This window comes from Salvelinus fontinalis, chromosome 22 (assembly GCF_029448725.1).
Source record: "Salvelinus fontinalis isolate EN_2023a chromosome 22, ASM2944872v1, whole genome shotgun sequence".
In the NCBI taxonomy this organism is placed as follows: domain Eukaryota; kingdom Metazoa; phylum Chordata; class Actinopteri; order Salmoniformes; family Salmonidae; genus Salvelinus; species Salvelinus fontinalis.
Window position 1 is genome coordinate 23,505,423 of NC_074686.1, and position 25,082 is coordinate 23,530,504.

Here is a 25,082-nt window from a genome sequence, read left to right on the forward strand (position 1 = left end):
CTCCCCTAGAAAACAACTACCATGAGACACCCACTTTCTCATCAGGACATCATCCTGGAGAAAATAACCATGGGCGACATCTCCCAACTGTTCCACAGGCACAATTTTGTCACGCAACTCTTCTAATGTGGAGTCAGTCCGTTGCGCATTGATTAGATCTTCTCGGTTAACAGATAACGGAATAACAGGGAAAGCAGTGGCATACTTCTCATTAGTCGGCACAGTGACCAGTTCGCCACGGCTCATAGAACGCGTCACTGCACACGCAGTGAACACCTCTGGGAAACTCTGTACACTCTCATCAGGAGTCTCAACAACTGACGGCTTTGTGGAAACCACTAGAGATGGAAATGCGACAGGCCACACCCGCTCACCTGCCAAGTTATTCCCAAGAATAACGTCGATACCCTCAATAGGCAACGAAGGACGCACCCCCACAACAACCTCACCTTTCACCAGTCCACAATCTAACATCAGTTTATGCAATGGAACTGAAAGAGTATTCAAACCTATTCCCTTAATTAGAACACTATTACCTGAATCAGTCTCAGCTGAAAAGGGTAACACAGACTCCAACACAAACGATTCGGAGGCACCTGTGTCTCTCAAGATCTTCACTGGCACTAATTCCTTACTTCCTAACATAGACACAAAACCTTCCGTGATGAAAGGTAAATAGTCTGGATCAATATGTACTTTCACATGCTCCTGGACCTGAGGCAATGAGTCATGAATGAACTGATGTAGAACAGGCGCAGCTAACGCGGTAGGCTTAGGTTTAGCGTAAGCACCCTTTGATCTGAGAAGTGGACATTCGTTTTTCCAATGACCTGAACCTTGACAGTAGTGACACTCTTGCCCAAAGTCAGCTTTACCACGGGAGTCAGGTTGAACCCGAGTTGAATTGAACTCTGCCCGTGAACCAAAATATCTTGGTGAGCGAAACCCAAATCTATCCGAACGCCCCCACTCATTCCGAATACGGGGCTCTGCAAAGACTCTTTTGTGAGTCAACACATACTCATCCGCCAAAACCGCAGCTTCAACGACATTCTTCACTTTTCGTTCGTTAATATATGTGGCAATATGAGCAGGGATTGTGTCCTTAAATTGCTCTAACATAATCAGATCACACAGCCCTTGGAGGGTCACAACTTCAGAGGCGGAACACCAGCGATTAAACTGTAAAGATAATTGTCGCGCAAACTCAACATGAGTCTGTTTATCATCCTTTTTTAAAGTTCTAAATCGTTGGCGGTAAGCCTCAGGGACCAATTCATAAATTTGTAACACAGCCGTTTTAACCTTATCATAACTGGCACTGTCGTGTACACTAAGAGCTGAATATGCTTCCTGCGCTTTACCAGTCAGCACACACTGCAACATTAAGGTGCGGTCAGAATCAGGCCAACTCCTAGCGTCAGCAACACGCTCAAACAACGAAAAGAATGTCTCAGGGTCCTTTTCATTAAACTGAGGCAATAACCGTAAGTTCCCAACAATATCAAATGTGTCCAGGGCACGACCCATAGAGGAACGACCCCTAGGTAAATCTGGGTCACCTTCCCAGAACAAACTCTCCCCTGAAATCTTTCCTTCCCTAACCAACTCTATCCGTTCTTGTTGCAACTTGATTTTAGCATATTCAATATCTTGTTTAAATGCTAATTCCTTTTCATACTTTACACGATCATACTCCTGCTGTAACAGAAGCAGTTCTTTCTGCTGTTCAAAAAGAAGACTACTAGGACTAACCGATGGAATGGCCATTGTAACATTACGGGGAGATGACTCCTCAGCAGAAGCTGGCCCAGTGGTAACTTCAAGAATACCACTCTCCATCAGATTGGCCTTCAATATCAACCTAATAGAATTCTTTAGACGTTTATCACTAATTTCAACCTTGTAGTATTCGGCGATTTTCAACAGCTGTTCTTTAGTACCTAATTCTAACAATTCCTCTGATGGAAAGCGAATGAACTCCTCTACAAAAGACGCCATAGTTACAAAAAAAAATTCTCACTCTTCCCCTCTGCTGAGCACACCAGATCACAACTCAAGAAATGACAATCACCCTGAGTACCACCGAAGAAAAAAAATTCTCACTCTTCCCCTCTGCTGAGCACACCAGATCACAACTCAAGAAATGACAATCACCCTGAGTACCACCGAAGAGAGATGAGATACGGAGCTTCCCCAAACCTACATTAACTCAACCCTAGTCTTCATGCGGATTTGCGGTGGGTATTTACGCACTGTAGCCCGCTGGCAAGGAAATAAACCCCCCAGCACGCTGGCAGATTCCACCAAGCCACGGATGTGCCCCCGAGACAACTGCTCAGTCCACAGACACCACACAAAAATAACAAACATTAACCATGCCCAACATATTCCAAAAATGAAACACGTCGCTAAACCTATCAGGGGTAAAAGGCTATAGCTCCGGGTAGTAAATAGTACTACCCTATCCAAATCTCCCACTGAGGTACACAGCCGATTACTCACCTCAGACCGATGTCCCAACAGAAAGTAGAACGAGAGTTTCCAGGCTGGGCAGGACCTGGAAACTAACCAATGTACTCTCTCCAACGCAGCACACCAACCAACCAATTAAGGCAACCAATACTGGGCCTAACAACTCAAACCAAATATTTAAACCAAACACGTACCTCCACGTTCTCCCAAACAAATACGTTCAATAATCCCGGATGAGCCCCCACTTGTCACGAACCGGCTCAGAGCCCGTAACAAAAGGGAGACCACGTGGAAATCAGGAGTAACAAAATATATTTATTTAACTAATGAAAATAGGTATAATATACAATGGGGTGTGTAATCAGTAATCAGTAGTGTAATTGAATGTTTTGCATGCATGAAGGTGATAGTGCAGGGTGTTGAAAGATGCTAAACCAAACAAACAAAAATACCATGAAACATAACCGAATCTAACAAGGTGTCTACATGGAGAGAGTCTCCTTGATGAATGGGGAAGTGGTGATTTTATCTTGGGAGAGTGGGCCCAGGTGTTCCCCATGTAGCTGACGACCCTCCCAACTCCGCCCACCGGCATCCTAATAGGGAAACAAGAGCAAGGAGAGAGAGAAAACGGTAGACAGAGTGGGAGGGTCGTCACACCGGTCATCATGACCATGTGGAGGCTGCTACAGAGGGCAGACAGACAGGTCATCATGACCATGTGGAGGCTGCTACAGAGGGCAGACAGACAGGTCATGTGGAGGCTGCTACAGAGGGCAGACAGACCGGTCATCATGACCATGTGGAGGCTGCTACAGAGGGCAGACAGACAGGTCATGTGGAGGCTGCTACAGAGGGCAGACAGACCGGTCATCATGACCATGTGGAGGCTGCTACAGAGGGCAGACAGACCGGTCATCATGACCATGTGGAGGATGCTACAGAGGGCAGTCAGACCGGTCATCATGACCATGTGGAGGCTGCTACAGAGGGCAGACAGACCAGTCATCATGACCATGTGGAGGCTGCTACAGAGGGCAGACAGACAGGTCATGTGGAGGCTGCTACAGAGGGCAGACAGACCGGTCATCATGACCATGTGGAGGATGCTACAGAGGGCAGTCAGACCGGTCATCATGACCATGTGGAGGCTGCTACAGAGGGCAGACAGACAGGTCATCATGACCATGTGGAGGCTGCTACAGAGGGCAGACAGACAGGTCAAGTGGAGGCTGCTACTGCGGGCAGACAGACAGGTAACGTGGAGGCTGCTACAGAGGGCAGACAAACAGGTCAAGTGGAGGCTGCTATAGAGGGCAGACAGACAGGTCACATGGAGGCTGCTACAGAGGGTAGACAGACAGGTCACGTGGAGGCTGCTACATAGGGCAGACAGACAGGTCACGTGGAGGCTGCTACAGAGGGCAGACAGACAGGTCACGTGGAGGCTGCTACAGAGGGCAGACAGACCGGTCATCATGACCATGTGGAGGATGCTACAGAGGGCAGACAGACCGGTCATCATGACCATGTGGAGGCTGCTACAGAGGGCAGACAGACCGGTCATCATGACCATGTGGAGGCTGCTACAGTGGGCAGACAGACAGGTCATGTGGAGGCTGCTACAGAGGGCAGACAGACCGGTCAACATGACCATGTGGAGGCTGCTACAGAGGGCAGACAGACCGGTCATCATGACCATGTGGAGGATGCTACAGAGGGCAGACAGACAGGTCATGTGGAGGCTGCTACAGAGGGCAGACAGACCGGTCATCATGACCATGTGGAGGCTGCTACAGAGGGCAGACAGACCGGTCATCATGACCATGTGGAGGCTGCTACAGAGGGCAGACAGACCGGTCATCATGACCATGTGGAGGCTGCTACAGAGGGCAGTCAGACCGGTCATCATGACCATGTGGAGGCTGCTACAGAGGGCAGACAGACAGGTCATCATGACCATGTGGAGGCTGCTACAGAGGGCAGACAGACAGGTCATGTGGAGGCTGCTACAGAGGGCAGACAGAACGGTCATCATGACCATGTGGAGGCTTCTACAGAGGGCAGACAGACCGGTCATCATGACCATGTGGAGGCTGCTACAGAGGGCAGACAGACAGGTCATCATGACCATGTGGAGGCTGCTACAGAGGGCAGACAGACAGGTCATGTGGAGGCTGCTACAGAGGGCAGACAGACCGGTCATCATGACCATGTGGAGGCTGCTACAGAGGGCAGACAGACAGGTCATGTGGAGGCTGCTACAGAGGGCAGACAGACCGGTCATCATGACCATGTGGAGGCTGCTACAGAGGGCAGACAGACCGGTCATCATGACCATGTGGAGGATGCTACAGAGGGCAGTCAGACCGGTTATCATGACCATGTGGAGGCTGCTACAGAGGGCAGACAGACAGGTCATGTGGAGGCTGCTACAGAGGGCAGACAGACCGGTCATCATGACCATGTGGAGGATGCTACAGAGGGCAGTCAGACCGGTCATCATGACCATGTGGAGGCTGCTACAGAGGGCAGACAGACAGGTCATCATGACCATGTGGAGGCTGCTACAGAGGGCAGACAGACAGGTCAAGTGGAGGCTGCTACTGCGGGCAGACAGACAGGTAACGTGGAGGCTGCTACAGAGGGCAGACAAACAGGTCAAGTGGAGGCTGCTACAGAGGGCAGACAGACAGGTCACATGGAGGCTGCTACAGAGGGTAGACAGACAGGTCACGTGGAGGCTGCTACATAGGGCAGACAGACAGGTCACATGGAGGCTGCTACAGAGGGCAGACAGACCGGTCATCATGACCATGTGGAGGCTGCTACAGAGGGCAGACAGACAGGTCATGTGGAGGCTGCTACAGAGGGCAGACAGACCGGTCATCATGACCATGTGGAGGCTGCTACAGAGGGCAGACAGACAGGTCACCATGACCATGTGGAGGATGCTACAGAGGGCAGACAGACCGGTCATCATGACCATGTGGAGGCTGCTACAGAGGGCAGTCAGACCGGTCATCATGACCATGTGGAGGCTGCTACAGAGGGCAGACAGACAGGTCATCATGACCATGTGGAGGCTGCTACAGAGGGCAGACAGACAGGTCATGTGGAGGCTGCTACAGAGGGCAGACAGACCGGTCATCATGACCATGTGGAGGCTGCTACAGAGGGCAGACAGACCGGTCATCATGACCATGTGGAGGATGCTACAGAGGGCAGTCAGACCGGTCATCATGACCATGTGGAGGCTGCTACAGAGGGCAGACAGACCGGTCATCATGACCATGTGGAGGCTGCTACAGAGGGCAGACAGACAGGTCATGTGGAGGCTGCTACAGAGGGCAGACAGACCGGTCATCATGACCATGTGGAGGATGCAACAGAGGGCAGTCAGACCGGTCATCATGACAATGTGGAGGCTGCTACAGAGGGCAGACAGACCGGTCATCATGACCATGTGGAGGCTGCTACAGAGGGCAGACAGACAGGTCATGTGGAGGCTGCTACAGAGGGCAGACAGACCGGTCATCATGACCATGTGGAGGCTGCTACAGAGGGCAGACAGACCGGTCATCATGACCATGTGGAGGATGCTACAGAGGGCAGACAGACAGGTCATGTGGAGGCTGCTACAGAGGGCAGACAGACCGGTCATCATGACCATGTGGAGGCTGCTACAGAGGGCAGACAGACCGGTCATCATGACCATGTGGAGGCTGCTACAGAGGGCAGACAGACCGGTCATCATGACCATGTGGAGGCTGCTACAGAGGGCAGTCAGACCGGTCATCATGACCATGTGGAGGCTGCTACAGAGGGCAGACAGACAGGTCATCATGACCATGTGGAGGCTGCTACAGAGGGCAGACAGACAGGTCATGTGGAGGCTGCTACAGAGGGCAGACAGACCGGTCATCATGACCATGTGGAGGCTGCTACAGAGGGCAGACAGACAGGTCATGTGGAGGCTGCTACAGAGGGCAGACAGACCGGTCATCATGACCATGTGGAGGCTGCTACAGAGGGCAGACAGACCGGTCATCATGACCATGTGGAGGATGCTACAGAGGGCAGTCAGACCGGTCATCATGACCATGTGGAGGCTGCTACAGAGGGCAGACAGACCGGTCATCATGACCATGTGGAGGCTGCTACAGAGGGCAGACAGACAGGTCATGTGGAGGCTGCTACAGAGGGCAGACAGACCGGTCATCATGACCATGTGGAGGCTGCTACAGAGGGCAGACAGACAGGTCATGTGGAGGCTGCTACAGAGGGCAGACAGACCGGTCATCATGACCATGTGGAGGCTGCTACAGAGGGCAGACAGACCGGTCATCATGACCATGTGGAGGATGCTACAGAGGGCAGTCAGACCTGTCATCATGACCATGTGGAGGCTGCTACAGAGGGCAGACAGACCGGTCATCATGACCATGTGGAGGCTGCTACAGAGGGCAGACAGACAGGTCATGTGGAGGCTGCTACAGAGGGCAGACAGACCGGTCATCATGACCATGTGGAGGATGCTACAGAGGGCAGTCAGACCGGTCATCATGACCATGTGGAGGCTGCTACAGAGGGCAGACAGACAGGTCATCATGACCATGTGGAGGCTGCTACAGAGGGCAGACAGACAGGTCAAGTGGAGGCTGCTACTGCGGGCAGACAGACAGGTAACGTGGAGGCTGCTACAGAGGGCAGACAAACAGGTCAAGTGGAGGCTGCTATAGAGGGCAGACAGACAGGTCACATGGAGGCTGCTACAGAGGGTAGACAGACAGGTCACGTGGAGGCTGCTACATAGGGCAGACAGACAGGTCACGTGGAGGCTGCTACAGAGGGCAGACAGACAGGTCACGTGGAGGCTGCTACAGAGGGCAGACAGACCGGTCATCATGACCATGTGGAGGCTGCTACAGAGGGCAGACAGACCGGTCATCATGACCATGTGGAGGCTGCTACAGTGGGCAGACAGACAGGTCATGTGGAGGCTGCTACAGAGGGCAGACAGACCGGTCATCATGACCATGTGGAGGCTGCTACAGAGGGCAGACAGACCGGTCATCATGACCATGTGGAGGATGCTACAGAGGGCAGACAGACAGGTCATGTGGAGGCTGCTACAGAGGGCAGACAGACCGGTCATCATGACCATGTGGAGGCTGCTACAGAGGGCAGACAGACCGGTCATCATGACCATGTGGAGGCTGCTACAGAGGGCAGACAGACCGGTCATCATGACCATGTGGAGGCTGCTACAGAGGGCAGTCAGACCGGTCATCATGACCATGTGGAGGCTGCTACAGAGGGCAGACAGACAGGTCATCATGACCATGTGGAGGCTGCTACAGAGGGCAGACAGACAGGTCATGTGGAGGCTGCTACAGAGGGCAGACAGAACGGTCATCATGACCATGTGGAGGCTTCTACAGAGGGCAGACAGACCGGTCATCATGACCATGTGGAGGCTGCTACAGAGGGCAGACAGACAGGTCATCATGACCATGTGGAGGCTGCTACAGAGGGCAGACAGACAGGTCATGTGGAGGCTGCTACAGAGGGCAGACAGACCGGTCATCATGACCATGTGGAGGCTGCTACAGAGGGCAGACAGACAGGTCATGTGGAGGCTGCTACAGAGGGCAGACAGACCGGTCATCATGACCATGTGGAGGCTGCTACAGAGGGCAGACAGACCGGTCATCATGACCATGTGGAGGATGCTACAGAGGGCAGTCAGACCGGTTATCATGACCATGTGGAGGCTGCTACAGAGGGCAGACAGACAGGTCATGTGGAGGCTGCTACAGAGGGCAGACAGACCGGTCATCATGACCATGTGGAGGATGCTACAGAGGGCAGTCAGACCGGTCATCATGACCATGTGGAGGCTGCTACAGAGGGCAGACAGACAGGTCATCATGACCATGTGGAGGCTGCTACAGAGGGCAGACAGACAGGTCAAGTGGAGGCTGCTACTGCGGGCAGACAGACAGGTAACGTGGAGGCTGCGACAGAGGGCAGACAAACAGGTCAAGTGGAGGCTGCTACAGAGGGCAGACAGACAGGTCACATGGAGGCTGCTACAGAGGGTAGACAGACAGGTCACGTGGAGGCTGCTACATAGGGCAGACAGACAGGTCACATGGAGGCTGCTACAGAGGGCAGACAGACCGGTCATCATGACCATGTGGAGGCTGCTACAGAGGGCAGACAGACAGGTCATGTGGAGGCTGCTACAGAGGGCAGACAGACCGGTCATCATGACCATGTGGAGGCTGCTACAGAGGGCAGACAGACAGGTCATCATGACCATGTGGAGGATGCTACAGAGGGCAGACAGACCGGTCATCATGACCATGTGGAGGCTGCTACAGAGGGCAGTCAGACCGGTCATCATGACCATGTGGAGGCTGCTACAGAGGGCAGACAGACAGGTCATCATGACCATGTGGAGGCTGCTACAGAGGGCAGACAGACAGGTCATGTGGAGGCTGCTACAGAGGGCAGACAGACCGGTCATCATGACCATGTGGAGGCTGCTACAGAGGGCAGACAGACCGGTCATCATGACCATGTGGAGGATGCTACAGAGGGCAGTCAGACCGGTCATCATGACCATGTGGAGGCTGCTACAGAGGGCAGACAGACCGGTCATCATGACCATGTGGAGGCTGCTACAGAGGGCAGACAGACAGGTCATGTGGAGGCTGCTACAGAGGGCAGACAGACCGGTCATCATGACCATGTGGAGGATGCTACAGAGGGCAGTCAGACCGGTCATCATGACCATGTGGAGGCTGCTACAGAGGGCAGACAGACAGGTCATCATGACCATGTGGAGGCTGCTACAGAGGGCAGACAGACAGGTCATGTGGAGGCTGCTACAGAGGGCAGACAGACCGGTCATCATGACCATGTGGAGGCTGCTACAGAGGGCAGACAGACCGGTCATCATGACCATGTGGAGGATGCTACAGAGGGCAGACAGACAGGTCATGTGGAGGCTGCTACAGAGGGCAGACAGACCGGTCATCATGACCATGTGGAGGCTGCTACAGAGGGCAGACAGACCGGTCATCATGACCATGTGGAGGCTGCTACAGAGGGCAGACAGACCGGTCATCATGACCATGTGGAGGCTGCTACAGAGGGCAGTCAGACCGGTCATCATGACCATGTGGAGGCTGCTACAGAGGGCAGACAGACAGGTCATCATGACCATGTGGAGGCTGCTACAGAGGGCAGACAGACAGGTCATGTGGAGGCTGCTACAGAGGGCAGACAGAACGGTCATCATGACCATGTGGAGGCTTCTACAGAGGGCAGACAGACCGGTCATCATGACCATGTGGAGGCTGCTACAGAGGGCAGACAGACAGGTCATCATGACCATGTGGAGGCTGCTACAGAGGGCAGACAGACAGGTCATGTGGAGGCTGCTACAGAGGGCAGACAGACCGGTCATCATGACCATGTGGAGGCTGCTACAGAGGGCAGACAGACAGGTCATGTGGAGGCTGCTACAGAGGGCAGACAGACCGGTCATCATGACCATGTGGAGGCTGCTACAGAGGGCAGACAGACCGGTCATCATGACCATGTGGAGGATGCTACAGAGGGCAGTCAGACCGGTTATCATGACCATGTGGAGGCTGCTACAGAGGGCAGACAGACAGGTCATGTGGAGGCTGCTACAGAGGGCAGACAGACCGGTCATCATGACCATGTGGAGGATGCTACAGAGGGCAGTCAGACCGGTCATCATGACCATGTGGAGGCTGCTACAGAGGGCAGACAGACAGGTCATCATGACCATGTGGAGGCTGCTACAGAGGGCAGACAGACAGGTCAAGTGGAGGCTGCTACTGCGGGCAGACAGACAGGTAACGTGGAGGCTGCGACAGAGGGCAGACAAACAGGTCAAGTGGAGGCTGCTACAGAGGGCAGACAGACAGGTCACATGGAGGCTGCTACAGAGGGTAGACAGACAGGTCACGTGGAGGCTGCTACATAGGGCAGACAGACAGGTCACATGGAGGCTGCTACAGAGGGCAGACAGACCGGTCATCATGACCATGTGGAGGCTGCTACAGAGGGCAGACAGACAGGTCATGTGGAGGCTGCTACAGAGGGCAGACAGACCGGTCATCATGACCATGTGGAGGCTGCTACAGAGGGCAGACAGACAGGTCATCATGACCATGTGGAGGATGCTACAGAGGGCAGACAGACCGGTCATCATGACCATGTGGAGGCTGCTACAGAGGGCAGTCAGACCGGTCATCATGACCATGTGGAGGCTGCTACAGAGGGCAGACAGACAGGTCATCATGACCATGTGGAGGCTGCTACAGAGGGCAGACAGACAGGTCATGTGGAGGCTGCTACAGAGGGCAGACAGACCGGTCATCATGACCATGTGGAGGCTGCTACAGAGGGCAGACAGACCGGTCATCATGACCATGTGGAGGATGCTACAGAGGGCAGTCAGACCGGTCATCATGACCATGTGGAGGCTGCTACAGAGGGCAGACAGACCGGTCATCATGACCATGTGGAGGCTGCTACAGAGGGCAGACAGACAGGTCATGTGGAGGCTGCTACAGAGGGCAGACAGACCGGTCATCATGACCATGTGGAGGATGCTACAGAGGGCAGTCAGACCGGTCATCATGACCATGTGGAGGCTGCTACAGAGGGCAGACAGACCGGTCATCATGACCATGTGGAGGCTGCTACAGAGGGCAGACAGACAGGTCATGTGGAGGCTGCTACAGAGGGCAGACAGACCGGTCATCATGACCATGTGGAGGCTGCTACAGAGGGCAGACAGACCGGTCATCATGACCATGTGGAGGATGCTACAGAGGGCAGACAGACAGGTCATGTGGAGGCTGCTACAGAGGGCAGACAGACCGGTCATCATGACCATGTGGAGGCTGCTACAGAGGGCAGACAGACCGGTCATCATGACCATGTGGAGGCTGCTACAGAGGGCAGACAGACCGGTCATCATGACCATGTGGAGGCTGCTACAGAGGGCAGTCAGACCGGTCATCATGACCATGTGGAGGCTGCTACAGAGGGCAGACAGACAGGTCATCATGACCATGTGGAGGCTGCTACAGAGGGCAGACAGACAGGTCATGTGGAGGCTGCTACAGAGGGCAGACAGACCGGTCATCATGACCATGTGGAGGCTGCTACAGAGGGCAGACAGACAGGTCATGTGGAGGCTGCTACAGAGGGCAGACAGACCGGTCATCATGACCATGTGGAGGCTGCTACAGAGGGCAGACAGACCGGTCATCATGACCATGTGGAGGATGCTACAGAGGGCAGTCAGACCGGTCATCATGACCATGTGGAGGCTGCTACAGAGGGCAGACAGACCGGTCATCATGACCATGTGGAGGCTGCTACAGAGGGCAGACAGACAGGTCATGTGGAGGCTGCTACAGAGGGCAGACAGACCGGTCATCATGACCATGTGGAGGATGCTACAGAGGGCAGTCAGACAGGTCATCATGACCATGTGGAGGCTGCTACAGAGGGCAGACAGACCGGTCATCATGACCATGTGGAGGCTGCTACAGAGGGCAGACAGACAGGTCAAGTGGAGGCTGCTACTGCGGGAAGACAGACAGGTAACGTGGAGGCTGCTACAGAGGGCAGACAAACAGGTCAAGTGGAGGCTGCTACAGAGGGCAGACAGACAGGTCACATGGAGGCAGCTACAGAGGGTAGACAGACAGGTCACGTGGAGGCTGCTACATAGGGCAGACAGACAGGTCACATGGAGGCTGCTACAGAGGGCAGACAGACCGGTCATCATGACCATGTGGAGGCTGCTACAGAGGGCAGACAGACAGGTCATGTGGAGGCTGCTACAGAGGGCAGACAGACCGGTCATCATGACCATGTGGAGGCTGCTACAGAGGGCAGACAGACAGGTCATCATGACCATGTGGAGGATGCTACAGAGGGCAGACAGACCGGTCATCATGACCATGTGGAGGCTGCTACAGAGGGCAGTCAGACCGGTCATCATGACCATGTGGAGGCTGCTACAGAGGGCAGACAGAAAGGTCATCATGACCATGTGGAGGCTGCTACAGAGGGCAGAAAGACAGGTCATGTGGAGGCTGCTACAGAGGGCAGACAGACCGGTCATCATGACCATGTGGAGGCTGCTACAGAGGGCAGACAGACAGGTCATGTGGAGGCTGCTACAGAGGGCAGACAGACCGGTCATCATGACCATGTGGAGGCTGCTACAGAGGGCAGACAGACCGGTCATCATGACCATGTGGAGGATGCTACAGAGGGCAGTCAGACCGGTCATCATGACCATGTGGAGGCTGCTACAGAGGGCAGACAGACCGGTCATCATGACCATGTGGAGGCTGCTACAGAGGGCAGACAGACAGGTCATGTGGAGGCTGCTACAGAGGGCAGTCAGACCGGTCATCATGACCATGTGGAGGATGCTACAGAGGGCAGTCAGACCGGTCATCATGACCATGTGGAGGCTGCTACAGAGGGCAGACAGACCGGTCATCATGACCATGTGGAGGCTGCTACAGAGGGCAGTCAGACCGGTCATCATGACCATGTGGAGGCTGCTACAGAGGGCAGACAGACAGGTCATCATGACCATGTGGAGGCTGCTACAGAGGGCAGACAGACAGGTCATGTGGAGGCTGCTACAGAGGGCAGACAGAACGGTCATCATGGCCATGTGGAGGCTTCTACAGAGGGCAGACAGACCGGTCATCATGACCATGTGGAGGCTGCTACAGAGGGCAGACAGACAGGTCATCATGACCATGTGGAGGCTGCTACAGAGGGCAGACAGACAGGTCATGTGGAGGCTGCTACAGAGGGCAGACAGACCGGTCATCATGACCATGTGGAGGCTGCTACAGAAGGCAGACAGACAGGTCATGTGGAGGCTGCTACAGAGGGCAGACAGACCGGTCATCATGACCATGTGGAGGCTGCTACAGAGGGCAGACAGACCGGTCATCATGACCATGTGGAGGATGCTACAGAGGGCAGTCAGACCGGTTATCATGACCATGTGGAGGCTGCTACAGAGGGCAGACAGACAGGTCATGTGGAGGCTGCTACAGAGGGCAGACAGACCGGTCATCATGACCATGTGGAGGATGCTACAGAGGGCAGTCAGACCGGTCATCATGACCATGTGGAGGCTGCTACAGAGGGCAGACAGACAGGTCATCATGACCATGTGGAGGCTGCTACAGAGGGCAGACAGACAGGTCAAGTGGAGGCTGCTACTGCGGGCAGACAGACAGGTAACGTGGAGGCTGCTACAGAGGGCAGACAAACAGGTAACGTGGAGGCTGCTACAGAGGGCAGACAGACAGGTCACATGGAGGCTGCTACAGAGGGTAGACAGACAGGTCACGTGGAGGCTGCTACATAGGGCAGACAGACAGGTCACATGGAGGCTGCTACAGAGGGCAGACAGACCGGTCATCATGACCATGTGGAGGCTGCTACAGAGGGCAGACAGACAGGTCATCATGACCATGTGGAGGCTGCTACAGAGGGCAGACAGACAGGTCATGTGGAGGCTGCTACAGAGGGCAGACAGAACGGTCATCATGACCATGTGGAGGCTTCTACAGAGGGCAGACAGACCGGTCATCATGACCATGTGGAGGCTGCTACAGAGGGCAGACAGACAGGTCATCATGACCATGTGGAGGCTGCTACAGAGGGCAGACAGACAGGTCATGTGGAGGCTGCTACAGAGGGCAGACAGACCGGTCATCATGACCATGTGGAGGCTGCTACAGAAGGCAGACAGACAGGTCATGTGGAGGCTGCTACAGAGGGCAGACAGACCGGTCATCATGACCATGTGGAGGCTGCTACAGAGGGCAGACAGACCGGTCATCATGACCATGTGGAGGATGCTACAGAGGGCAGTCAGACCGGTTATCATGACCATGTGGAGGCTGCTACAGAGGGCAGACAGACAGGTCATGTGGAGGCTGCTACAGAGGGCAGACAGACCGGTCATCATGACCATGTGGAGGATGCTACAGAGGGCAGTCAGACCGGTCATCATGACCATGTGGAGGCTGCTACAGAGGGCAGACAGACAGGTCATCATGACCATGTGGAGGCTGCTACAGAGGGCAGACAGACAGGTCAAGTGGAGGCTGCTACTGCGGGCAGACAGACAGGTAACGTGGAGGCTGCTACAGAGGGCAGACAAACAGGTAACGTGGAGGCTGCTACAGAGGGCAGACAGACAGGTCACATGGAGGCTGCTACAGAGGGTAGACAGACAGGTCACGTGGAGGCTGCTACATAGGGCAGACAGACAGGTCACATGGAGGCTGCTACAGAGGGCAGACAGACCGGTCATCATGACCATGTGGAGGCTGCTACAGAGGGCAGACAGACAGGTCATCATGACCATGTGGAGGCTGCTACAGAGGGCAGACAGACAGGTCATGTGGAGGCTGCTACAGAGGGCAGACAGACCGGTCATCATGACCATGTGGAGGCTGCTACAGAGGGCAGACAGACCGGTCATCATGACCATGTGGAGGATGCTACAGAGGGCAGTCAGACCGGTCATCATGACCATGTGGAGGCTGCTACAGAGGGCAGACAGACCGGTCATCATGAACATGTGGAGGCTGCTACAGAGGGCAGACAGACAGGTCATGTGGAGGCTGCTACAGAGGGCAGACAGACCGGTCATCATGACCATGTGGAGGATGCTACAGAGGGCAGTCAGACCGGTCATCATGACCATGTGGAGGCTGCTACAGAGGGCAGACAGACCGGTCATCATGACCATGTGGAGGCTGCTACAGAGGGCAGACAGACAGGTCATGTGGAGGCTGCTACAGAGGGCAGACAGACCGGTCATCATGACCATGTGGAGGCTGCTACAGAGGGCAGACAGACCGGTCATCATGACCATGTGGAGGATGCTACAGAGGGCAGACAGACAGGTCATGTGGAGGCTGCTACAGAGGGCAGACAGACCGGTCATCATGACCATGTGGAGGCTGCTACAGAGGGCAGACAGACCGGTCATCATGACCATGTGGAGGCTGCTACAGAGGGCAGACAGACCGGTCATCATGACCATGTGGAGGCTGCTACAGAGGGCAGTCAGACCGGTCATCATGACCATGTGGAGGCTGCTACAGAGGGCAGACAGACAGGTCATCATGACCATGTGGAGGCTGCTACAGAGGGCAGACAGACAGGTCATGTGGAGGCTGCTACAGAGGGCAGACAGACCGGTCATCATGACCATGTGGAGGCTGCTACAGAGGGCAGACAGACAGGTCATGTGGAGGCTGCTACAGAGGGCAGACAGACCGGTCATCATGACCATGTGGAGGATGCTACAGAGGGCAGTCAGACCGGTCATCATGACCATGTGGAGGCTGCTACAGAGGGCAGACAGACCGGTCATCATGACCATGTGGAGGCTGCTACAGAGGGCAGACAGACCGGTCATCATGACCATGTGGAGGCTGCTACAGAGGGCAGACAGACAGGTCATGTGGAGGCTGCTACAGAGGGCAGACAGACCGGTCATCATGACCATGTGGAGGATGCTACAGAGGGCAGTCAGACAGGTCATCATGACCATGTGGAGGCTGCTACAGAGGGCAGACAGACCGGTCATCATGACCATGTGGAGGCTGCTACAGAGGGCAGACAGACAGGTCAAGTGGAGGCTGCTACTGCGGGCAGACAGACAGGTAACGTGGAGGCTGCTACAGAGGGCAGACAAACAGGTCAAGTGGAGGCTGCTACAGAGGGCAGACAGACAGGTCACATGGAGGCTGCTACAGAGGGTAGACAGACAGGTCACGTGGAGGCTGCTACATAGGGCAGACAGACAGGTCACATGGAGGCTGCTACAGAGGGCAGAAAGACCGGTCATCATGACCATGTGGAGGCTGCTACAGAGGGCAGACAGACAGGTCATGTGGAGGCTGCTACAGAGGGCAGACAGACCGGTCATCATGACCATGTGGAGGCTGCTACAGAGGGCAGACAGACAGGTCATCATGACCATGTGGAGGATGCTACAGAGGGCAGACAGACCGGTCATCATGACCATGTGGAGGCTGCTACAGAGGGCAGTCAGACCGGTCATCATGACCATGTGGAGGCTGCTACAGAGGGCAGACAGACAGGTCATCATGACCATGTGGAGGCTGCTACAGAGGGCAGAAAGACAGGTCATGTGGAGGCTGCTACAGAGGGCAGACAGACCGGTCATCATGACCATGTGGAGGCTGCTACAGAGGGCAGACAGACAGGTCATCATGACCATGTGGAGGATGCTACAGAGGGCAGACAGACCGGTCATCATGACCATGTGGAGGCTGCTACAGAGGGCAGTCAGACCGGTCATCATGACCATGTGGAGGCTGCTACAGAGGGCAGACAGACAGGTCATCATGACCATGTGGAGGCTGCTACAGAGGGCAGAAAGACAGGTCATGTGGAGGCTGCTACAGAGGGCAGACAGACCGGTCATCATGACCATGTGGAGGCTGCTACAGAGGGCAGACAGACAGGTCATGTGGAGGCTGCTACAGAGGGCAGACAGACCGGTCATCATGACCATGTGGAGGCTGCTACAGAGGGCAGACAGACCGGTCATCATGACCATGTGGAGGATGCTACAGAGGGCAGTCAGACCGGTCATCATGACCATGTGGAGGCTGCTACAGAGGGCAGACAGACCGGTCATCATGACCATGTGGAGGCTGCTACAGAGGGCAGACAGACAGGTCATGTGGAGGCTGCTACAGAGGGCAGTCAGACCGGTCATCATGACCATGTGGAGGATGCTACAGAGGGCAGTCAGACCGGTCATCATGACCATGTGGAGGCTGCTACAGAGGGCAGACAGACCGGTCATCATGACCATGTGGAGGCTGCTACAGAGGGCAGTCAGACCGGTCATCATGACCATGTGGAGGCTGCTACAGAGGGCAGACAGACAGGTCATCATGACCATGTGGAGGCTGCTACAGAGGGCAGACAGACAGGTCATGTGGAGGCTGCTACAGAGGGCAGACAGAACGGTCATCATGACCATGTGGAGGCTTCTACAGAGGGCAGACAGACCGGTCATCATGACCATGTGGAGGCTGCTACAGAGGGCAGACAGACAGGTCATCATGACCATGTGGAGGCTGCTACAGAGGGCAGACAGACAGGTCATGTGGAGGCTGCTACAGAGGGCAGACAGACCGGTCATCATGACCATGTGGAGGCTGCTACAGAGGGCAGACAGACAGGTCATGTGGAGGCTGCTACAGAGGGCAGACAGACCGGTCATCATGACCATGTGGAGGCTGCTACAGAGGGCAGACAGACCGGTCATCATGACCATGTGGAGGATGCTACAGAGGGCAGTCAGACCGGTTATCATGACCATGTGGAGGCTGCTACAGAGGGCAGACAGACAGGTCATGTGGAGGCTGCTACAGAGGGCAGACAGACCGGTCATCATGACCATGTGGAGGCTGCTACAGAGGGCAGACAGACAGGTCATGTGGAGGCTGCTACAGAGGGCAGACAGACCGGTCATCATGACCATGTGGAGGCTGCTACAGAGGGCAGACAGACCGGTCATCATGACCATGTGGAGGATGCTACAGAGGGCAGACAGACAGGTCATGTGGAGGCTGCTACAGAGGGCAGACAGACCGGTCATCATGACCATGTGGAGGCTGCTACAGAGGGCAGACAGACCGGTCATCATGACCATGTGGAGGCTGCTACAGAGGGCAGACAGACCGGTCATCATGACCATGTGGAGGCTGCTACAGAGGGCAGTCAGACCGGTCATCATGACCATGTGGAGGCTGCTACAGAGGGCAGACAGACAGGTCATCATGACCATGTGGAGGCTGCTACAGAGGGCAGACAGACAGGTCATGTGGAGGCTGCTACAGAGGGCAGACAGACCGGTCATCATGACCATGTGGAGGCTGCTACAGAGGGCAGACAGACAGGTCATGTGGAGGCTGCTACAGAGGGCAGACAGACCGGTCATCATGACCATGTGGAGGATGCTACAGAGGGCAGTCAGACCGGTCATCATGACCATGTGGAGGCTGCTACAGAGGGCAGACAGACCGGTCATCATGACCATGTGGAGGCTGCTACAGAGGGCAGACAGACCGGTCATCATGACCATGTGGAGGCTGCTACAGAGGGCAGACAGACAGGTCATGTGGAGGCTGCTACAGAGGGCAGACAGACCGGTCATCATGACCATGTGGAGGATGCTACAGAGGGCAGTCAGACAGGTCATCATGACCATGTGGAGGCTGCTACAGAGGGCAGACAGACCGGTCATCATGACCATGTGGAGGCTGCTACAGAGGGCAGACAGACAGGTCAAGTGGAGGCTGCTACTGCGGGCAGACAGACAGGTAACGTGGAGGCTGCTACAGAGGGCAGACAAACAGGTCAAGTGGAGGCTGCTACAGAGGGCAGACAGACAGGTCACATGGAGGCTGCTACAGAGGGTAGACAGACAGGTCACGTGGAGGCTGCTACATAGGGCAGACAGACAGGTCACATGGAGGCTGCTACAGAGGGCAGAAAGACCGGTCATCATGACCATGTGGAGGCTGCTACAGAGGGCAGACAGACAGGTCATGTGGAGGCTGCTACAGAGGGCAGACAGACCGGTCATCATGACCATGTGGAGGCTGCTACAGAGGGCAGACAGACAGGTCATCATGACCATGTGGAGGATGCTACAGAGGGCAGACAGACCGGTCATCATGACCATGTGGAGGCTGCTACAGAGGGCAGTCAGACCGGTCATCATGACCATGTGGAGGCTGCTACAGAGGGCAGACAGACAGGTCATCATGACCATGTGGAGGCTGCTACAGAGGGCAGAAAGACAGGTCATGTGGAGGCTGCTACAGAGGGCAGACAGACCGGTCATCATGACCATGTGGAGGCTGCTACAGAGGGCAGACAGACAGGTCATCATGACCATGTGGAGGATGCTACAGAGGGCAGACAGACCGGTCATCATGACTATGTGGAGGCTGCTACAGAGGGCAGTCAGACCGGTCATCATGACCATGTGGAGGCTGCTACAGAGGGCAGACAGACAGGTCATCATGACCATGTGGAGGCTGCTACAGAGGGCAGAAAGACAGGTCATGTGGAGGCTGCTACAGAGGGCAGACAGACCGGTCATCATGACCATGTGGAGGCTGCTACAGAGGGCAGACAGACAGGTCATGTGGAGGCTGCTACAGAGGGCAGACAGACCGGTCATCATGACCATGTGGAGGCTGCTACAGAGGGCAGACAGACCGGTCATCATGACCATGTGGAGGATGCTACAGAGGGCAGTCAGACCGGTCATCATGACCATGTGGAGGCTGCTACAGAGGGCAGACAGACCGGTCATCATGACCATGTGGAGGCTGCTACAGAGGGCAGACAGACAGGTCATGTGGAGGCTGCTACAGAGGGCAGTCAGACCGGTCATCATGACCATGTGGAGGATGCTACAGAGGGCAGTCAGACCGGTCATCATGACCATGTGGAGGCTGCTACAGAGGGCAGACAGACCGGTCATCATGACCATGTGGAGGCTGCTACAGAGGGCAGTCAGACCGGTCATCATGACCATGTGGAGGCTGCTACAGAGGACAGACAGACAGGTCATCATGACCATGTGGAGGCTGCTACAGAGGGCAGACAGACAGGTCATGTGGAGGCTGCTACAGAGGGCAGACAGAACGGTCATCATGACCATGTGGAGGCTTCTACAGAGGGCAGACAGACCGGTCATCATGACCATGTGGAGGCTGCTACAGAGGGCAGACAGACAGGTCATCATGACCATGTGGAGGCTGCTACAGAGGGCAGACAGACAGGTCATGTGGAGGCTGCTACAGAGGGCAGACAGACCGGTCATCATGACCATGTGGAGGCTGCTACAGAGGGCAGACAGACAGGTCATGTGGAGGCTGCTACAGAGGGCAGACAGACCGGTCATCATGACCATGTGGAGGCTGCTACAGAGGGCAGACAGACCGGTCATCATGACCATGTGGAGGATGCTACAGAGGGCAGTCAGACCGGTTATCATGACCATGTGGAGGCTGCTACAGAGGGCAGACAGACAGGTCATGTGGAGGCTGCTACAGAGGGCAGACAGACCGGTCATCATGACCATGTGGAGGATGCTACAGAGGGCAGTCAGACCGGTCATCATGACCATGTGGAGGCTGCTACAGAGGGCAGACAGACAGGTCATCATGACCATGTGGAGGCTGCTACAGAGGGCAGACAGACAGGTCAAGTGGAGGCTGCTACTGCGGGCAGACAGACAGGTAACGTGGAGGCTGCTACAGAGGGCAGACAAACAGGTCAAGTGGAGGCTGCTACAGAGGGCAGACAGACAGGTCACATGGAGGCTGCTACAGAGGGTAGACAGACAGGTCACGTGGAGGCTGCTACATAGGGCAGACAGACAGGTCACATGGAGGCTGCTACAGAGGGCAGACAGACCGGTCATCATGACCATGTGGAGGCTGCTACAGAGGGCAGACAGACAGGTCATCATGACCATGTGGAGGCTGCTACAGAGGGCAGACAGACAGGTCATGTGGAGGCTGCTACAGAGGGCAGACAGACCGGTCATCATGACCATGTGGAGGCTGCTACAGAGGGCAGACAGACCGGTCATCATGACCATGTGGAGGATGCTACAGAGGGCAGTCAGACCGGTCATCATGACCATGTGGAGGCTGCTACAGAGGGCAGACAGACCGGTCATCATGACCATGTGGAGGCTGCTACAGAGGGCAGACAGACAGGTCATGTGGAGGCTGCTACAGAGGGCAGACAGACCGGTCATCATGACCATGTGGAGGATGCTACAGAGGGCAGTCAGACCGGTCATCATGACCATGTGGAGGCTGCTACAGAGGGCAGACAGACCGGTCATCATGACCATGTGGAGGCTGCTACAGAGGGCAGACAGACAGGTCATGTGGAGGCTGCTACAGAGGGCAGACAGACCGGTCATCATGACCATGTGGAGGCTGCTACAGAGGGCAGACAGACCGGTCATCATGACCATGTGGAGGATGCTACAGAGGGCAGACAGACAGGTCATGTGGAGGCTGCTACAGAGGGCAGACAGACCGGTCATCATGACCATGTGGAGGCTGCTACAGAGGGCAGACAGACCGGTCATCATGACCATGTGGAGGCTGCTACAGAGGGCAGACAGACCGGTCATCATGACCATGTGGAGGCTGCTACAGAGGGCAGTCAGACCGGTCATCATGACCATGTGGAGGCTGCTACAGAGGGCAGACAGACAGGTCATCATGACCATGTGGAGGCTGCTACAGAGGGCAGACATACAGGTCATGTGGAGGCTGCTACAGAGGGCAGACAGACCGGTCATCATGACCATGTGGAGGCTGCTACAGAGGGCAGACAGACAGGTCATGTGGAGGCTGCTACAGAGGGCAGACAGACCGGTCATCATGACCATGTGGAGGCTGCTACAGAGGGCAGACAGACCGGTCATCATGACCATGTGGAGGATGCTACAGAGGGCAGTCAGACCGGTCATCATGACCATGTGGAGGCTGCTACAGAGGGCAGACAGACCGGTCATCATGACCATGTGGAGGCTGCTACAGAGGGCAGACAGACAGGTCATGTGGAGGCTGCTACAGAGGGCAGACAGACCGGTCATCATGACCATGTGGAGGATGCTACAGAGGGCAGTCAGACAGGTCATCATGACCATGTGGAGGCTGCTACAGAGGGCAGACAGACCGGTCATCATGACCATGTGGAGGCTGCTACAGAGGGCAGACAGACAGGTCAAGTGGAGGCTGCTACTGCGGGCAGACAGACAGGTAACGTGGAGGCTGCTACAGAGGGCAGACAAACAGGTCAAGTGGAGGCTGCTACAGAGGGCAGACAGACAGGTCACATGGAGGCTGCTACAGAGGGTAGACAGACAGGTCACGTGGAGGCTGCTACATAGGGCAGACAGACCGGTCACATGGAGGCTGCTACAGAGGGCAGACAGACCGGTCATCATGACCATGTGGAGGCTGCTACAGAGGGCAGACAGACAGGTCATGTGGAGGCTGCTACAGAGGGCAGACAGACCGGTCATCATGACCATGTGGAGGCTGCTACAGAGGGCAGACAGACAGGTCATCATGACCATGTGGAGGATGCTACAGAGGGCAGACAGACCGGTCATCATGACCATGTGGAGGCTGCTACAGAGGGCAGTCAGACCGGTCATCATGACCATGTGGAGGCTGCTACAGAGGGCAGACAGACAGGTCATCATGACCATGTGGAGGCTGCTACAGAGGGCAGAAAGACAGGTCATGTGGAGGCTGCTACAGAGGGCAGACAGACCGGTCATCATGACCATGTGGAGGCTGCTACAGAGGGCAGACAGACAGGTCATGTGGAGGCTGCTACAGAGGGCAGACAGACCGGTCATCATGACCATGTGGAGGCTGCTACAGAGGGCAGACAGACAGGTCAAGTGGAGGCTGCTACTGCGGGCAGACAGACACGTAACGTGGAGGCTGCTACAGAGGGCAGACAAACAGGTCAAGTGGAGGCTGCTATAGAGGGCAGACAGACAGGTCACATGGAGGCTGCTACAGAGGGTAGACAGACAGGTCACGTGGAGGCTGCTACATAGGGCAGACAGACAGGTCACGTGGAGGCTGCTACAGAGGGCAGACAGACAGGTCACGTGGAGGCTGCTACAGAGGTCAGACAGACCGGTCATCATGACCATGTGGAGGATGCTACAGAGGGCAGACAGACCAGTCATCATGACCATGTGGAGGCTGCTACAGAGGGCAGACAGACCGGTCATCATGACCATGTGGAGGCTGCTACAGTGGGCAGACAGACAGGTCATGTGGAGGCTGCTACAGAGGCAGACAGACCGGTCATCATGACCATGTGGAGGCTGCTACAGAGGGCAGACAGACCGGTCATCATGACCATGTGGAGGATGCTACAGAGGGCAGACAGACAGGTCATGTGGAGGCTGCTACAGAGGGCAGACAGACCGGTCATCATGACCATGTGGAGGCTGCTACAGAGGGCAGACAGACCGGTCATCATGACCATGTGGAGGATGCTACAGAGGGCAGACAGACCGGTCATCATGACCATGTGGAGGCTGCTACAGAGGGCAGACAGACAGGTCAAGTGGAGGCTGCTACTGCGGGCAGACAGACAGGTAACGTGGAGGCTGCTACTGAGGGCAGACAAACAGGTCAAGTGGAGGCTGCTACAGAGGGCAGACAGACAGGTCACATGGAGGCTGCTACAGAGGGTAGACAGACAGGTCACGTGGAGGCTGCTACATAGGGCAGACAGACAGGTCACGTGGAGGCTGCTACAGAGGGCAGACAGACAGGTCACGTGGAGGCTGCTACAGAGGGCAGACAAACAGGTCACGTGGAGGCTGCTACAGAGGGCAGACAAACAGGTCACGTGGAGGCTGCTACAGAGGGCAGACAGACAGGTTTCCTAGAAGGACAGTGTGTTTCTGGGAACCAGATACATTCCAGTACACACCGCAATCTTGATTTAGGAAGTCCCCAGTTCAAACCCCAGATGTGATTTGTTTTTGTTATTTACAAACTATCCTCCGGCCCCCCTCGCCCGGGCTCCTGCCTCATTACTCCTGTGTCCCATTACTGTGGTGATTATGTGGCTAATTCTGTTTGATGTGCTCCAAAATGGCTGCCAGTAATGTAGCAGGAAGACTATGTCAAGGAAGGGATAGTCAGTCACTAGCAGAAAAAAAACTCTTCTTCACCAGAAGTATAGATCTACAGTATATGGGTGCTACAAATTGGTACAGGATTTGAAATCATCATAGTGTGTAGCACTAAGCTCCTGATCTGACCTCCAGAGAGAGAGAGAGATAGAAAGATACAGAGATAGAGGGAGAACCAGTCATATGGAGAATGCACAACATCGTGACACTAGACAAAATAAACAGCGCATAATCGTTTGAAATGCATGAACCCCTTTGGCTCCCCAAGCCCTGCCCTCTCATTCTCTCTCCCACTATTTCTTCATCTCACTCCCAGTCCCTCTCTCCCTCATCCCTCCCTTTCGCTACTGTGCCAGTCTGAGTGCAGGTCAGATGAGGACTGTGTGCAGCGTGCTCCCAGACACAGTTCTCCACTCTGCTTTGTAACACTCTGTTTTCATCCACATGCACACAATTACAGAGACAGAATGATAGAGAAAATATGTAGTTTGGGTGAACAGGGGAGAGGAGAGGAGGTAGGGAGGAGGAGGAGGAGGGGAGAGGAGGGAGGGAGGAGGGGAGAGGAGAGAGGAGGGAGGAGGAGAGGAAAGAGGGAGGAGAGGGGATATGAGAGGAGGGAGGGGGAGGGAGGGAGGGAGGAGAGGGGAGATGAGGGGAGAGGAGGGAGGAGGGGAGAGGAGGGGAGAGGAGGTGGAAGGAGGGGGGAAGAGAGAAGGGGGGAGGAGAG

The 25,082-nt window shown here is 55.4% G+C and overlaps 1 protein-coding gene across 5 annotated transcripts in view; it reads right to left on the minus strand.

The window, feature by feature from the left end:
• Nucleotides 1–25,082, minus strand: part of LOC129820060 (thyroid hormone receptor beta) — a 223,541-nt gene that overhangs the window by 133,824 nt on the left and 64,635 nt on the right. The gene's annotated exons all lie outside the window — the stretch shown is intronic.